Genomic DNA, 16,952 nt, shown 5'->3' with positions numbered 1-16,952 from the left:
AACATTCATGTACATCTGAATCTCTCTCTTTTTAATCTTGGGCAAATCTCTTCACCCATATGTAAAAACGAGGAAATACCTTTCAGGGTTATTTTGAGGTTTAATTAAAATACTATAGGAAAAATGCCTAGCACAGCACTGCATATAGTTGGTCCTCAGCAAATGTCATCTCCCAATCTCCCTTAATTTCCTCATGAAAAGGATGTCATGGAAAGGTGATTTCCCACACTCCCCCCAGTATAAGTACAAAAATTACAATTGCACTTAGTAGGCCCTGGGCCCAACCCTGATTCTGACATAAATTCAATCCCTATTGAGGCCATACGAATAGTCCACAAATAGATGTATCTGAACTACACTCCCTGCTCTTTAGTCAAACATTTTTCCCAGCATTACATCAACATCTATGTTATTGGGACCCAGTAACTAAGTGACTGGAAAATATTCTCTACTATAGAAGCTGCCAAAGAATAAAAACTGGGCTCTATTACTTAATGATCATGTATTAGAGCCAGCTGTGAATTAATGAGATTCCATCAAGAGCCTTGCAAAGCTCTCCTTTCTGTCAGGTAGCAGTTAGGACGTGCTCATAGAGGCATTATTCTTCAGGCTCCAAAGGTTTCCTGTTAAAGCCGACTCCCCACAGAAATCCCCTGCTCTATCCCACAGCCCACCTCGCTGTAGCCTTTTATCTGATACACCAAGATACCAACACTTGCTCATGCCACATGAAAACAATATTGCCGCCGGGCGCGGTGGCTCAAGCCTATAATCCCAGCACTTTGGGAGGCCGAGGCGGGTGGATCACGAGGTCGAGAGATCGAGACCATCCTGGTCAACATGGCGAAACCCTGTCTCTACTTAAAAAAAAAAACAAAAAACAAAAATTAGCTGGGCATGGTGGCACGTGCCTGTAATCCCAGCTACTCAGGAGGCTGAGGCAGGAGAATTGCCTGAACCCAGGAGGCGGAGGTTGCAGTGAGCCAAGATCGTGCCATTGCACTCCAGCCTGGGTAACAAGAGCGAAACTCCGTCTCAAAAAAAAAAAAAAAAAGAAAAAAAGAAAACAATATTGCCTGCTTTTTCTGCTATTTCTAAGGCGTGGAGGAAGCATACTTTCTGCAACTATCCAAAACTAGCTCCAGACACCTCCCTGCTCTCCAGGCAAACTTTTTTTCCCAGCATTACATCAATTTCGGTATTTTTCCCTTCTCTGAGGCACATTTTTGAAGCAATAAACGCTCACTTCTTTGGGGGAAAATAGGCAATTTTCAAGTAACCTTTGGAAGCATCTAAATAACCCACACATATTTATGGCTGAGTGACTCTTTGGATTGAAGAAACTTTAAGCCCGTGTTTGCAAAGATTTCCATTAACATCTTTGAGCAACCTCTCATCTCATTTCGAAACAAATGGCTCACTCAACAGAAGAGAATCTGGTTTGTTTGTTGTGCGTTATTTTCCTCCTCCCCCGGCTTGGCTCTCTAAACAGAGATTTGATGTGTGCACAAAACACGAAACACTCGTCCTCGCAGAAGCTCAAATGGCGAATCTTCACCCAGAGGTCACAAGGTCCTGGGAGTGAAGGCAGAAGCCTCTGCTGGTGTGCAGGGTCAGCCTTTTTCTCTCATCTTTAACGGAACCTCCATTTCACCTCACCCCCACTCCTTCCTTCTTGCAAGAATAATTCCCCAAGGAAAAGGAAAAAGGCTCTCATCTTCCTTCCACCCCCACACTGCAGCAGAAATGCGCCGTTTTTAAAGGGTTTGTTCTCAGGAGAAAATGCCATAAGCTATATTTATCTCTAATCCATTTCTCTCTCTACTCCAAGATTAAGGAATTAATGACTGCTACAGCTGCTGTCCTTAGCACATTAATTACTGTAAATTGTCTGCAGCCTCAAAAAAAAAAAAAAAAAAAAAATTGACTCACAACGGTGAGAGGGCAAGGATGTACGCAAAGCATTAGGTACCTAACCTAAATAATAAATCAGTGTAGCATCAGCCCAAGAAGAGATATGCAAGCCTGTGCACTGAGTTTCCACCCACAGGCTAAAGCACAGAGGAAGCAGTGGGGCCGAGTGAGAGCAGGTGAGAGAGTGGAAATCACATTGTATATACACATCACTTTCTTCAAGGCCCAGAACAGATCAAATATTAAGGAAAACTACTCTCAGAGTGGTTCATAAAAGCCTGCATCATTTTAAGCCCTTTTAGGCCATTTTCCAGTATGTTGGCTGTTTTTCCATTTCCTAAGATCCTTACAGATGGAACGTAGTGAATAAAGGTATTTGCAATGACTTGGCCACCCTGGTTCCTTGCGCCCTGCACTCCAGGTACACCCAGTTTCCATTCCAGGAGCCCACACCCTGTCCTCCTCAAAATCCTTTCATGTTCCACTTTCTCTGTGATGCATCTTCCCCTTTTCTGCTCTTTCTCCATCCAACAGTTTTACTAATTAGCCCCAACTCCATGTCGCCTCCTCGTGGAAACTGCCTGAGCTCCCCTAGTTCTTCCTGCATGCTTCCGTGGAACTCTCGTCTTTGTCCCCAAAGCTGTGAGCATTCTGCGGGCTGGGCTCCTGTAATTTTTACCAACTCCTTGCTGCTCCTCTCTTCAGGCGTCGCCATCCCCAGCCCTATCCCAACATCTTCCCTTTTCCTTCACAGCCAAACTTCCCTTCAACGTCCTCACTTCCCCTCCTTTCATTCCTCAACCCTGCATGTTCTACCATCTTTACCCCATTACCCGGACAGCCAATCTCTCTAATCCCCAGGGCACACTTTAAATCCGTCTTCATGAAAATACCCCAAATTGGAAACGCTTACCCTCATCGCTAAGGCCGTGGCCGCGCTCTGTTCCTCACAGCCGGAGCCTATCCGCTTCTCTCCACCCACATCGCCACGCCCTAATTCAGAACTCCAACACTTCTCACCCAGCTAGCTGCAATGCCTCCCAACTGGTCTTCCTGCCTCCAACCTAGTCCCCCTTTACCGCAGCCAGGGTGATCCTTCTTAAAAGCAAAGCACATTAAAGTCCTCCTTTTAATCTCTTTCCATATTTCGCCTCTCTCCTGAGATAAATTTCCAATTCCTTAACAAGATTCACTAGGCCCTTCATTGTCTCTCTCTCCAGACTCATTAATTATCTCTGCCAGCATTCAGAACTTCACAGGTTTCCTCTAGGGTGTCCTGCTTCCTCTTACCACCAGACCTTTGCCTGTGCTCTTCCCTAATTCTTTTCCAGCTTTCTTAGCCCAGCTAACTCTTCCCTGTCCTTCACTCACCATTTTAGATATTATCTCCTCCAAGAATCCTTCTCTGCCTGCCCCAATCCTGACTACATGTCCCCCCTCATCCTGTGGTGCCTCCGCCATCACAGCACTTAACACAATTTCTTAACTGCCTGTTTTCTGCTTGGTGTTCTACTTTTCTGCAAAGAGTAGAGATGCCTGCAAGCCAAACCAAGCAGAGACATTTATTGTAAGAATGCAGAGGGTCTCACAAGCACGTGAGAAAATGAGCTTCACAGGAGCAGGAACATTAAAGCCGTCAGAAATGGAGGCCCTTTTTTCCGTCCCTCGCCTCAGAGACCTAAGGTTACAGCATCATTGCGCCTGTCAGCACATCACTCCGTCCTTTCTGTCTCTCTGCCGGATTTCCCTACTTCTGCTTAGTCCACAAGGCTATCCCAGCCTGCATTATATTACCCAGCTCTCGAGGTCACCTTTTACCTTCTGCCTCTGGTGCTAACAGGCATAACGTCTCAGCTTCCCGATTCCAAGTTCCTGAAGGACGAGTTTGATTGGTGCCTCTCATCTCGTGGTGCTCCACCACTTGTATCTTGTTTGCTGGCCAGTCTAAGGAGGTCTGCTTTGACTCGGGTCTCATCAGCTTTACACAAGAAAGGTGGGGGTTGTGGTATAGAACACAGCTGTGCTCACTAGTATGGTTTGGCTGTGTCCCATCCAAATTTATCTCCAATTTGTAATCTGAATTGTAATCCCCACGTATCGGGGAGGGACCTGGTGGGAGGTGATTGGATCACGGGGGGCGGGGGGGGGTGGGCGGTTTCCTCCACGCTGTTCTTGGTTCTTGTGATAGTGAGTTCTCAGGAGATTTGATGATTTTATAAGTGGTGGTTTCCCTCTCCTATTCCCTCTCCACCTGCACCTGCCACCATTAAATGTGCCGGTTTCCTCTTCCACCGTGATTGTTAAGTTTCCTGAGGCCTCTCCAGCCATGCAGAACTGTGAGTCAATTAAACCTCTTTTCATTATAAATTACCCAGTCTCAGGTAGTTCTTTATAGTATGTGAAAACAGACTAATACACACCCTTAGCAGAAATTTGGGGTGGAGTCATAAGTAATAGGAGCCTTGAAGACACCGGGAGACACTGCTACACTGTATCTCCTAACAGGTGACCAAGCCTTTTATTGTTATGTACTTACTGCCTAGCAAAAGGTCAGGCACAAGGAAATGTGCTGAGCAATGGCTGAACCAACGTTTTCAGAACTCTCTCTTCTAGAAGACCCATTTAGAGATATTTTTCCGTCAGACCAGGCAGGGTAAGCAAATTCTTGATCCCCATATAACAAGAAGATAGCTGTTTTTTCTTAAAGGGAGTTGCCCGGATAATAAATGTTTTCTGACTCTTCACTTAAAGTCAAACCTATCACTTAACTGATAACAGCTCCTAGATGCTTTAACCAAAACAGCAATAATCTTTTGTAGCTTCAGCCTGCTTATTTGACCTCTCCTTAAAATAATTGCTGAATTGGGCTTTAAAAGTCTAGAAGGAAATCAGATAAAAAGTATAAACAGGATTAATGCAATCTTTTACATCAGTGTAATAGTAAGTGCCTCAAGATCCCGCCCAATTTGCAGCTCACCTCTAGACTCAGCAGATCCATAAGCCACAGAGTACACAGGGCACCAAGCATGGTTTCTGACTTAGGGCAGGTATGAAAGGCTCTATCTTAAGTCAGATCTTTTTAGTACAATCAGGGTTTCTTTACTTATTTTGATTTGAGAAGGCTCTCACTCTTTCCCTCCCTCTCTCTCTCCCCAGTATTTGTCTTTCAATATCTAAGACCAGCCATCTATTTTATTTCCAAAACTTATTTGCAACTAAAGAAGAATGCCTTTATGAATGGATATACTCATTTGTAAATAATAATAATAATACTTAGAGGTCTATTAACCTGAAAAAGACCACAAATAGACTTCGCAGAAACTAAAAGTGAGACTATAGTGCTCCAGTGTTGGGCAGCTCTCACCAACCAGCCACGTTCCCTTTGTCTTTCAGCCCTGCCATTAAAGACTGAAGAATATCAGATTATTCATCAGACTGGCATCAGCATCACCCAAAGAACTTGATGAATATGCATATTTCTGGAGCACCTCACCAACTGAAACAGAATCTCCAAGAGTGAGGAAAAGCTGGAGTGCAGTGATGTGGTCTCAGCTCACTGCAACCTCAACCTCCTGGGCTCAAGTGATCCTCCCACCTCAGTCTCCCAGGTACCTGGGACTACAAGCACATGCCACCATGCCCAGCTAATTTTTGGTAGAGACAGTGTTTTGCCATGTTGCCCAGGCTGGTCTTGAACCCTTGAGCTCAAGCAATCAGGGAATAAATTTTTAATGAGCACTTGGATGATACTTAGCATCTTGTAAGTTTGAAAACACTGACCCACACTATCTCAGTTGGCTCTTCTCAAAGCATGTTTCATTAAGGTAGGGGTTCTCACCCTGGCTGTACAGTGGAGTAACTTAGGAAGCTTCTTACATAAGCCAATGCCCACCGACACCATCATTTTAATGCAAATCTGCAGCCATAAATGACAGCCACTGGTGCAACACCAGCTCTGCAAGATGCCCCATGAAAAACCAAGGGTTCTCAAGTAGAAGAAGTTTAGAAGGTGCTGGTCTTTAAGCCCCTCTTTTAGATTCACAGTAGAAATGGTCACAGTAAAGACTGGAAGTCCTACAGCAAAAAAAAAATCAAATGTAATTTTATTTATATTTGTTTAAATGTACTTAAATTTGTGCTCCAAATTTAATTGCCTGCAAAGAGAACTTGTTTGGTTGATTTGCTTGTTTGGTGACTGGATGGTTGGTTTTTACATAATATGAATGAGAATCCTGCATAGTAGGAATGTACTTAAATAAAGCCTGTTGCCTGTTTTCTGAGTGAAGAACTAGCCTAGATGTTCCAATTTAGTTTGCGTGGCAGCTCCTGTATTCTGCTTCCATTTAGCTCCTCATTTCCGATTCTATTTACAGTTTACTGTTTATTTCATTTCTATCTCTGGATTTTGTATTGGCACTGACTCACTAAACTTGATTGTAGGTTTCCCTTGAGGAACGTGACAAAGACAAACCTTTTTTACCCCTTTCCTTTCATGCATTCTGATTTAGGGCAGCCTGAAAGAACTAATTCAGCCCAAATGCAATGCCATGTCTTTAAGTTTTATGCAAATATGTCATATTCACAGTTTCTAGTACAATGATATCCCGGTTATCAACTCCAAACAAGAGTGGGATAGAAAATGGGACTATAAAGACCATGCATACCCTGGAGCTGATCCATGCCTGAGTCCCCATTGCAGGAACATTAACATGGGAGGGAGGGTCAGCCACCCTTACCATGTATGCTCACACTTCCCTAGTCTGGACAATTTCCCGGGGAAGAGTAAAAGTAAACCATTAAAATACTTGAAGAAAATACAGTGGAAAATAATGGACTCTCAGAAATAAAAAGGAACTTTATTTGACATTAAGTTTCTCTTCCATTTATATAGTAGAAAGCATCCTTCTGCCTGGCACTAACTCTATAGCAGGACTTCCCCCACAGCAGCACTGTTGACATGTTTGGCTGGTTAATGACTTGTTGCGGATGCTCCTATGCCCTGTAGGATGTTCAGCAGCATCCTGTTTTCTACCTGCCAGACACCGGTAGCATCCCCTCCACTACTGCCCACTCAGCTGTAGCCATCAAAAATGTCTCAGACACTGCCAAACATCCACTGGAGGCAAATCCCCCAGATTAAAGACCACTGCTCTAAACTTAATTTCTACATATAAAACATCGTGAAACCAAGACTCAGTGGGAGAAATAAAAAGTTAAATCACAAATATTTTTTCTAGATTATTTAACTTTAATCATATAACAAAATGCATAAATATTTTTCTAAAAGTTTCCTCAAGGTTTGTCTTTCCTATAACAATGTTAATCATACTTTTTAAACTCTCCAGTTAATTAGAGCAGAGGGATGGAGGGCAGTGTTTACACAGAAAGGCAATTTTTTAAGTGGAACCTAGAATTTTTAATTACCAAGAAAGTTGGAAAATTATGATTTTGCTATATGAAAGTTTAAACTATTTCATGTTAATTAAAAATAGCCCCAATAAAAAGGGAAATAAGAGGAAAAATTCAAAATACATGTAACAAAGATTAATGTTCAAGATGTGAAGAATCTACCAAATTAATTCTGTTAAAAAAATAAAAACACTGAAATTGCAATAGATCAGTGGCCAAAGACACACACAAATAATTCACAAAGAGAACACTCAACAAGCAAACAATAATGAGCACTAGAAAATTGTTAGCCTCACTAGAAATCAAAGAAAACTAAATTAAACCCAATTTTTGCCTATAAAATTAGTCTCTTTTTAATTAAGGAGATTCTGCACTGATAAATTGGAGATAAAAAAGACAATCATACACTGATAAAAGTTTTTTAAATTAATTTGGCAAAATTATGAGCCTTAAAAACATTCACTTTGCATAATCTATTCTAAGAAATTAATCCTAATTACTGGAAAAGCTCAAAGATGCTCATTATAGCATATTCTAAGAAAATGAAAAATTGAATATCACCTGGATGCCCAGTAAATAATTTATGTTGCAGAGGCTACATTGTAGCAATTAAATGTAGTATTATGAAGCCATTAAAAAGTTGCTAAAAAGCAGGTACTCAAAATCGTATAATAAAGGGGGCTGGATAGTTACCAATGGAAAGGGTGACCTTAGTTACCTTTGAGTATCTGTAATACGGGCAAAATTTTTCACTCCTTCTATTTTATATTTCTGAACTTTTTGTAATGAGTGTGTATTACTTCTACAACAGAAAAAGTAACCTCGATAAAAAAATGATTCACTTTTCTTAAAGTGCATTGCTGTATTGTGAGGCATTAAAATGAGCTGGCTTCTCAGTCATGTTTTCTCCAGATTGAGCTATTTTGAAAACACTCTCCTCATATCAAAGATGATTGAAGCCAAGGAAACCTAATCTGTTCTAATTTCAGGGTCATCAACCTCAGCCACATAAACAACCAGGGGAAGATGGATTCTGGAATACACTTAAACCTTAAGACATGATTTTTCTCCTTTCCCTAGGCACATTTTTTAACTAAATATATGAAACAACTTCTTCTCTACATAGCAACAGAAAATCACAAACAGGGAGAAGTAACATCAAGTCCACTCATTTACCTAGATATCTTTAAAAATCAATAAATAATGAATATTCAGCATCTGCCTTTCCTCATTATTAAAAGTCTCATCAATAATATTCATTGAGTATTCCTCTGTTCCTTTATCATACCAATTCATGAAACATAAGAAAAAACAAAAGACATGAAAAGATCTGAATTCTGAAATCAATCAAATATAGAGGAAATACAAAAAGATAGATTAGATAGAGAATCATTATTTCCTAATTATTTAAAACAAAAAATCACAGACTTTAGGAACTGGAAGCTACTTTAAATTTTTTATTTTGCATAGGCTTTCATGTCACAATAAAGAGGAATGCCATAGAGGACAATGTACATGGATGTCAAGGCAAGCTGCAATAGTGGGGAGATCCTTAGAATCAGAATCTTAGATCAAATTAAGGGATTAAATTAAATTAAGTAACTAAAATGGCAGTATTGTGCCTTTAGTCATCGAAAGTAGGACTCCCCTTTGCATCCTGATAGAAGGTGGTCAGACTGATGCAGTCACTCAGGTTCTTTGTGAATTTGTTTTTATTTGGGAACTGGACAAGGGGTGGGAAATGTCACACTGGGCTAAACACTCAGGTTCTTCTAGGCAGGCCACCCCCTTAAGAATGATCACTGATGCCTTCACTCATCTCTGTATCATATTCCAGGGTCGTCTAAATTTTGCCTGGAAAATACCTCTTGCATCCATCTCACCCTTTCTATTTCCATCAATCTAGATAGAAACAGTAAGAAAATCATGGCCTTAATTGAGTCTGAAAATGAGTTCGGCTAAGATGGTGGCAAAGAGAACAAAGAGGATGGGTAGAGATGAGCTATGCCTAAAAAAATAGGAAAGGCAGGAACTGATGACTGACTAGATGTAAACATGATGCCCATGTTTTCTGAACCAAAACAAAGTGGGATACATGGCCTGACAATCATGAAGGTACTTCTGAGTTCAACAGGGCAGGATGCTCGCCCTCAGGACCAACTCGGAAAATCCACTTAGAGGGACTTTTTTAAAGTGAGCACGACCGGGAGTTATAGAATGGGAGTCAGGATGAAAGAGTGGGGAGAGTCAGGCAATAGGTAGAAAAGGAAGCCCTCTTTATGCTTTAAGTACTACGTTATTTTCTTTTTCTATTCAAGCATGTTCTCTTCTGCTGGAGAATGCTTTGTTAAACTGATCTGAGGTCATTTCCATCCTCATGAGAAATCTGATGCAGTATTTCATCCTAAACATTATAAAGCTTGGCATTAAAAGCTTCCCCAAGTCTATTTTCCCCTGGAGTCAGGTACCGTTTGTCATTTGCTCACACATTCCTTCTGGCAGACTGCTTTACGATGATTCCCATGGGCAGCTATGGGGCTGGAGAGCATCCTTCACACATGACTTCCCACTGAGTCCGGAGGCCAATGGGCATTAAGTCGAAAACCAACTCACCCTGTTTATTGATGAATTCTCCCATTTGGGACATGTATGTATTGCCTTCTCTTCGTGTTGTTCACCTGGGTTTATAATGTGCCACCAAAACTCAGAAAAATAAAACTTGAAACCTGAGAATAAGTTTTATGTTAGAGTGTTCATCTCGATGAATCCAAATATCTATTGTTCTTTCGGGGAGCTTGCTCAAGACTATGTTCCAGAAAGTCGGTAAGTAGTCAGTATATTCTCAGAGTGAAGACAGGAGGATTGTGAAAAAGTGACGTGAGCAGTATTTAAGCATGAATACGGTGAACACATTTTCTGAAACAAAAAAAAAATGTAATTTATGGTCTGAAGAACATTTTAATAGTCAATAAAATGGAGGCCAGGAGAAAAATATCTTTGAAAGTAGGACTGAAAAATCCAAGATATTGGTCTCTATAGCTATAGAGTCACATAGAGAACAGTCTATTTTTAAATTTGATAAAAGAATGTTTTAAAATCCTAAGTTATTAAATATAGAACGAAGAAGGGCAAAAGAGGTAAATATCAGAATGTATATTTCATCTTACTAATTAAGTTGGCAAACCACCAACTGTCTGTTTTTGTAAATATGGTATGTGGTCTAGAAGAGGAATTTTGGGTCCATAACATAGCTCTCTAATAGACTTTTAACCTGCAGCCTAAAATAAGTATTGAATGTAAACCCTTTTGGGGGTTGTGGGAAGTGTCTAGAGTATACATTTTCTCACCTTGTGGCAGGGAGGAATAGGAGTAGATTAGTATAGAGAGACCCTAAAAACAGAGCCCCTAAAATAGCAGTTTTATAGTCTTGTGGTCTTGACAGTGGTCTGTTTCACCCTTAGAATGAATGCCTAGAAGCCATTACAGTTAACGGGGCAAGTTGTGAAGGTAGAAGCAAACAGGTTTCTGAACACAACTTTTCCGCTCGTGTTTCTGAAGATGAGATGAAGTTTCTGGTATCTACTAATGTTATTGATCAAACCATAATGCTTTTATGTCTCCAAAATACAATTTATGCTTAAAGTTTTTCTTTTAAATAAAGATTTTCTGTACCTTATGGCTCCCTCATATGTAGCAGAAATTTTTTCTCACTTAAAGGGCAACCATGATGTGGAAAAGACTCTCTTTCTGGGCAGCCAAAAGGGGATTCCTGAACCACTGCAACAGGCTTTTGCGGTAGGTAAAAACCATAACTGCGTGACCTTTACCATGTTTCTCTCTGAATGCTGCCCTCAGGGGTGATGGGCTTTTCCTAAGAAGAGGGTAAACCCAGCGGCAGGGCTCCCACATCCACAGCCCTGGCGGACATCGAGAATTCCATGGTCAGTGTTTGGGCACCATCTTGTTCCTGGACCAAACTGAGGGTTGAGCTGCTATTTCTCATGGCCCAATAACGAGACGCAGATGAACTGGGGAGGAAGAGTTTTGCTTTCTGCAACTGGTTACAGAGAGAAGGCCTGGAAATTATCACCAGACCAACTCAAAATTACAAAGTTTTCCAGAGCTAATATACCTTCTAAGTTACATGTCTACGTGTAAGTGTAGACATATTCATCTAAAGACGTAAGTGATTAACTTCTTTTAATCGATAACTAAGATCTGAGTCCTGATGACCTTCCTCTGGGGATTCAGCAAATTTACTTACTCTAACTGGGTCCAGATGCTGGGGTGATTACCCTTATCTTGTCTCTTGCTAAATCACAGAGGTTGGAGGAGTTCCTTCAGACTCCCAATAAGCTTGTTTGTGGAGGCCTGGGGAGTTTCTTCTGTCCCACAGTAAAGCCTGTTTGATCCTAAATGAGTCCTGGTAAGAATTACTTTGATATTTTGTCATGCTTTAAGGCTCGGAAAAGAGCTAGGCAAAACTCTTGATGGACTTCTGTTACATCCCGGCCTTTGTGTAGGGGCACTGGCTTTTAATATTTAACCATTCAGTCAGTACTGAAACAGCGGTTAGTGAGACCTGGCCTGCCACAATCTTCGTCTGTTCTGGCTGCTACCTCAAAATACCTGAGACTGGGTCATTTATAAGGACAGTAAATTATTTCTCACATTTCTGGAGGTTGGAAAGTCCAGGATCAAGGCACTGACAGATCCCATGTCTGTGGAGGGTTGCTCTCTGCCTCCAAGATGCTACCTTCTTGCTGCGTCCTCACATTGCAGAAGACCCGGAAGGGCAAAAGGCTTCAGCTAGTTCCTTCAAGTCTTTTTATAAGGGTACTACTGTAATCCCACTCATGAGCTGGAGCTGTCCTAACGTGTTCACCACTTAATACTATCACGTTGGGACTTAAAGTCCAACACAGGAATTATGAGAGAACACATACATTCAAACCACAGCAGGTGCAGAGTCTTGCACACTTAACCCACATACAATCAATGATCTCATAATTTCAAAGAAATGAAAATGAACTACTCACCTTAGGGTGAGGAAATAAAGAACAGATGGCAGACCTAGAGTAGCCCATTTCCAAAGGGAGACTACGATACTTCCTGAAGACCAGATTCCTCCAAGCTCCAGAAAAAAAAAAAAAAAAAAAAAAAAAACAGCCATATTTTCAAGGTGTCAAAATGTTATGCAAGATTCTAGGGAACGAGGCTAATGTCACTCAGTACCACAACCATCAGAGTTGTGTACACACGCAGACAGCTTTGTGTTTTACTTGTTGAGTTCAAACTTAGCCAATATAGCATATTCTGGAAACCTTGCCCCAGGACTTAGGTCTGTCTTTAAATTATCATTAATATAAACATCAATCTGTATTACCTTTCTGGAGGACAATTTAGTAATACCTTTCATAAGCCTTTGAAGTATGTGTATATATTCTTGGACTCAGCAATTTCCCAACTAGGAATTACTCTGAAAAATTAAAATCATGAATTTATATAAAGATTTAGCTACAAAGATGTTCAATCTATATTTGTTTATAGTAAGTAAAACTGAGAACAACCAGATGTCCAGCACCAGGGGACTGAATAAATAAATTCCAGTGTATTGGTATGAAATGCTATGCACCATTGAAAACTAGTACTATAGAAGTATATTTAATGACACTGACTCATGCCTGTAAATCTCAGCACTTTGGGAGACTGGGCACATGAATCACTTGAGGCCAGGAGTTCAAGACCAGCCTGGCTAACATGGTAAAACCCCCAATTATACTAAAAAATAAAAAAATTGGCTGGGTGTGTTGGCACACACTTGTAATCCCAGCTACTCAAGAGGCTGAGATATGAGACTAGGTTGAACACGGGACGTGGAGTTTGCAGTGAGCCGAGATGGTGCCACCGCACTCCAGCCTGGGCAACAGAGCTGGATGCTGTCTCAAAAAATAATAATAATAATAATAATTACATTATATGTTAACTAAAAAGAAAGATTATAAAACAATCTGAACAGTATGTATTCCCTTTGGGGAAGGTATCATAAAATTATAAATAAGCAACATTATGAAAATCAAGATCTTTGTCACCCTGTTAACATTTTTATGTGGCTTCTAAAGGTTGTACAGTGAATATGTGCTATCTAAAATAAGAAAACAAAGTTTTAATTTACTACTTTTAAATTTCAAGCAATTAAATATTCCTCAGTATTAATTATCAGCAGAGCTATTGGGAAAAAAAGAAAGAAGGGAGAAAAGAATTAACATGAACTGTTTTTGCATATTATTTTTTATTCAATTTTATTTAAATGTAGGATCAACTTAAATTGTTCCCTTTTGGTAGACATAGAAGATATTAGAATGTATATTTTTTACTGAAAAAACACGAGGGAGATACCCTCCTTTTTCTCTGAATCCTTTATCATTAAAACCCTATGATTAAGATTGCTGCTTCTGTTTACCAAACTGGATGAATTCTAAAGTTATTTTTTTCCAAGGTGAAGGTGTTAATTTGCATTACCTCTGATTACTCATTCAAAAGAGTGAGCCAGGTTGCATCTGCTATATATTATGCAGTGAACTGTTGATTATCTGTGGAGACAAGGACAGTACTAATAATAAAAATCCATAGAGAATGCCCAAACTTCATTTTAGCCAGAAGTGTCAACAGTTTGCCAGAGTTGTTAGCAAGGAACAAAGCTGATTTGAGTTTTATCTCCTAACTCCCTTCCATATGCTTGAGGATTATGCTAATAAGTTAAATGACCAGCAGCAGAGGCAGCCCTGGGTAATTCCTAGTCAGGAGAATTGGTTTCTGATTAATCAAGATTTGGCTGTACTGAAGCACGGACATACAACTGTCTCTCAATAAATCGCCTAAACATTATTTAAATATTCATTGTCTAAAAAATTTCATTTACTTTAACAACATGTTTACCAGAGTTTATTTTGCCTATGAAGCAAAGACTGTCACACCCCATTTCTGTGCTACCTGAACTGTTCATACACAGAATGAATGGTGAACCCATTTCTCTTTGTCATACTATCCTACTAAGATATCAAATTTAAATTTCTAAATACATCTTATTTATGAAAATTACAATTCCATATACCAGATCAATCTATTTTGGCAATATGTGATTAACCTAAAATTCCATAGCCTAAAATTATGATGGTTCTGAAACTTGGAAGGAAAATGCATCCTTCTGTAACCTTTCTTTCATCAGTAAAAGCTACAAAAATTCTACACTCCTACATATTTACACACATACATAAACCCTAGCAATGCCCATAATCTAATTTAACAGATGCCTTTGCCACTCCATATGTCCACATATCTCATTTGAAATTTGAAATTAAGAAAGTTAAGATAGGGCTTTTCAGACCTTATGAGAAATATCATTTCTCTAAAACTGCTTTTCTTCAGTGGAGTATCATAAATTGACCAAGAGGGATGTTAACTGCATTAACTTTTTAAGATTCTTTCAAGCCTCTGTCTTTTGTGAAATAACTATAAATTTAGGTTGGTGGTTCAAATGGCTTTTCCCCTCACAACAAATATGAATAAGATAAATCGTACTAAAACTCTTTTATGCTTTATTGAATAACAGCCAGTAATAAGACGGACTCAGACAGCAGACTCTAATATAAGATGCATGGCATAGCTTTAAATATCTTCTATTGCACTGGATAGCAGATTAAAATCGGCCCTTTACTCGGAGATTCAAATTGCCTCTTCTAGACTTTTCGACAAGAACTTTTTGGTCTTTCTTTTCGCAAAGTGATAAGACTTTCTCTACCTACTTTATATACAATTCATGTTTTCCTCCGAGAAAACTTTCCATTTTCACCACAACCTAAGAAAATACTAGCTATTTTCTGAAAAGAAGCTGATTCCTGATTTTCTGGGTTTCAACCATATAACTATCTCTTTATTGTGAATTTTGCAAGTCACTGTCACGAGTTAAAAGACAAACCCAAGTTACCATCCTTAGTGACTATTGTTTTAAGTTCAGGAAAACTTGTCAAATTCATAGCAGGGGAAGAAATTACCAAGATTTACCAAAGTAAATCTTTTTTGGCCTATATATTTGCTCTCTGACACAGGTTTTTTTGCTTTAAATAATTGGACATTTTCTCCAGAGTCTGGAGGGATAGTGGCTTTCTTCTGTGTATAGGATTGTTTCAAATTCAACCTCATATTCACATCTTCAGTGTCTTCCCTTAGAAGGCACAAGATAGGAGAACCCACACACTAAAACATTACGTAAGATTTCTAACATTCACTTCCAGATCTGAAGGTAATTTTCCCCAAATTTTATTACATTTATAAAAAATGTCAAATTCCTACCTAGAAACAATCCAATTAGACTTATTGCCATATACCATAAATTCAATTTCAACATTTCTTGATCTTTCAAGACCTCAAAATGTTCCTGTTATTTTTCAAAAATAAAAATTTCAAGAAGTAGGATTGGAAAAAAAAAACCATCCACCTAAATATGAACGAAGGTACTATATATAGACCACACATTCATCAGGCTTTCAATAATCACTTACTTTAAGTAAAACAAATTCTAGTGGTAATGATAGGGAAAATTATGCCTTCTATGATAAAAATATGATGCCATTTTTATGACGCAAATTTTTCCAGAATTGGCAATGTTCTTTTTTTAATTTTATTTTTTAACACTTTCCTTACTCTTTTACCTCATTTCAACTTGTTGGCAGTAGTCTTGGACAGTGTAAGGTTTAACTCCAAAGGGAACACATATACCTATGCCAGAATCAACCTGAACTTAGTGTTAAGCTAAGGATTGATTCTCTGTCTCACACACATGCATTCCTTCTTTACCTTGTTCCAAAAATTAACTTCCAATTGCTTTTTCTCAGTCATGTGAAAGAGGGGCCAGGATGGAGAACGATGTTTATTCACCTAACAACCAACATTTGTGAAGTCATTAACAATGAGAGTACTCAATGTTACGCAGTTTAAAAACAAAAAGAAAACAAACTGAAAATCTGATATTTGTGCGTCTCATACTCATTTTTATAAAGAAGTTGAGAATTATCATTTTAAAGAATGAATGAATCAAATGTGTTTTGTGAGTTTTTCTAAAAAGGCTATTTATGCAACTAAATGTTACCTTAGGTTAAACATCTACTGCTTCTCTAGCTGTTATGTAAAGCTAAACTCATTTATATTGCATAGACTTATTTTAAACCAAAGTATTAAACTAAACTAGGTTCTTTATCTGCTATTTTTAAAAATTCAAAAAATGTCCAGAGTAAAGAGAAGATAATTTCACAGACCATAAGAATTATTTCCCTTTAAAGGCTGTGTTATAGAGGCAGAAAAATGGTCTTCTAATTTCGTTTGTGTTCACCATTTGAAAAATGCAAACTAAGTAGAACCTGATTTTTCTTTAATAGCCAAACTTTGAAGCCTGAGATATCTAGATAACAATGTTTTGCTTTGCTTTACATGCAAGCCTTGACTGAAACACCTTAAGAATTTATCTTTCTTCTTTCCTCCACAAGTAATCTTCTCAAAAGAAAAATCCAAAGAATTTTCTCTGCTGCCCTTCCAATCTTCCGTTCTTGACAACCTGGCTTCCACCTCTACCA

The 16,952-nt window shown here is 39.1% G+C and overlaps 1 long non-coding RNA gene across 1 annotated transcript in view; it reads right to left on the bottom strand.

The window, feature by feature from the left end:
* The window catches only part of LOC141584071 (uncharacterized), a 459,558-nt gene extending 447,075 nt beyond the window's left edge, over positions 1 to 12,483 (bottom strand). Inside the window, exons 1-2 of the long non-coding RNA XR_012517006.1 lie at positions 12,363 to 12,483; positions 9,937 to 10,239 (exon numbers count right to left, since the gene is read on the bottom strand). This is a non-coding gene — a long non-coding RNA (uncharacterized LOC141584071). The remainder of the gene's footprint in view (positions 1 to 9,936; positions 10,240 to 12,362) is intronic.
* Positions 12,484 to 16,952: the final 4,469 nt, after the last annotated feature.

This window comes from Saimiri boliviensis, chromosome 3 (assembly GCF_048565385.1).
Source record: "Saimiri boliviensis isolate mSaiBol1 chromosome 3, mSaiBol1.pri, whole genome shotgun sequence".
NCBI classification, from domain to species: domain Eukaryota; kingdom Metazoa; phylum Chordata; class Mammalia; order Primates; family Cebidae; genus Saimiri; species Saimiri boliviensis.
The sequence above is the reverse complement of the archived record's forward strand: the minus strand, read 5'-3'. Positions and strand labels throughout refer to the sequence as shown.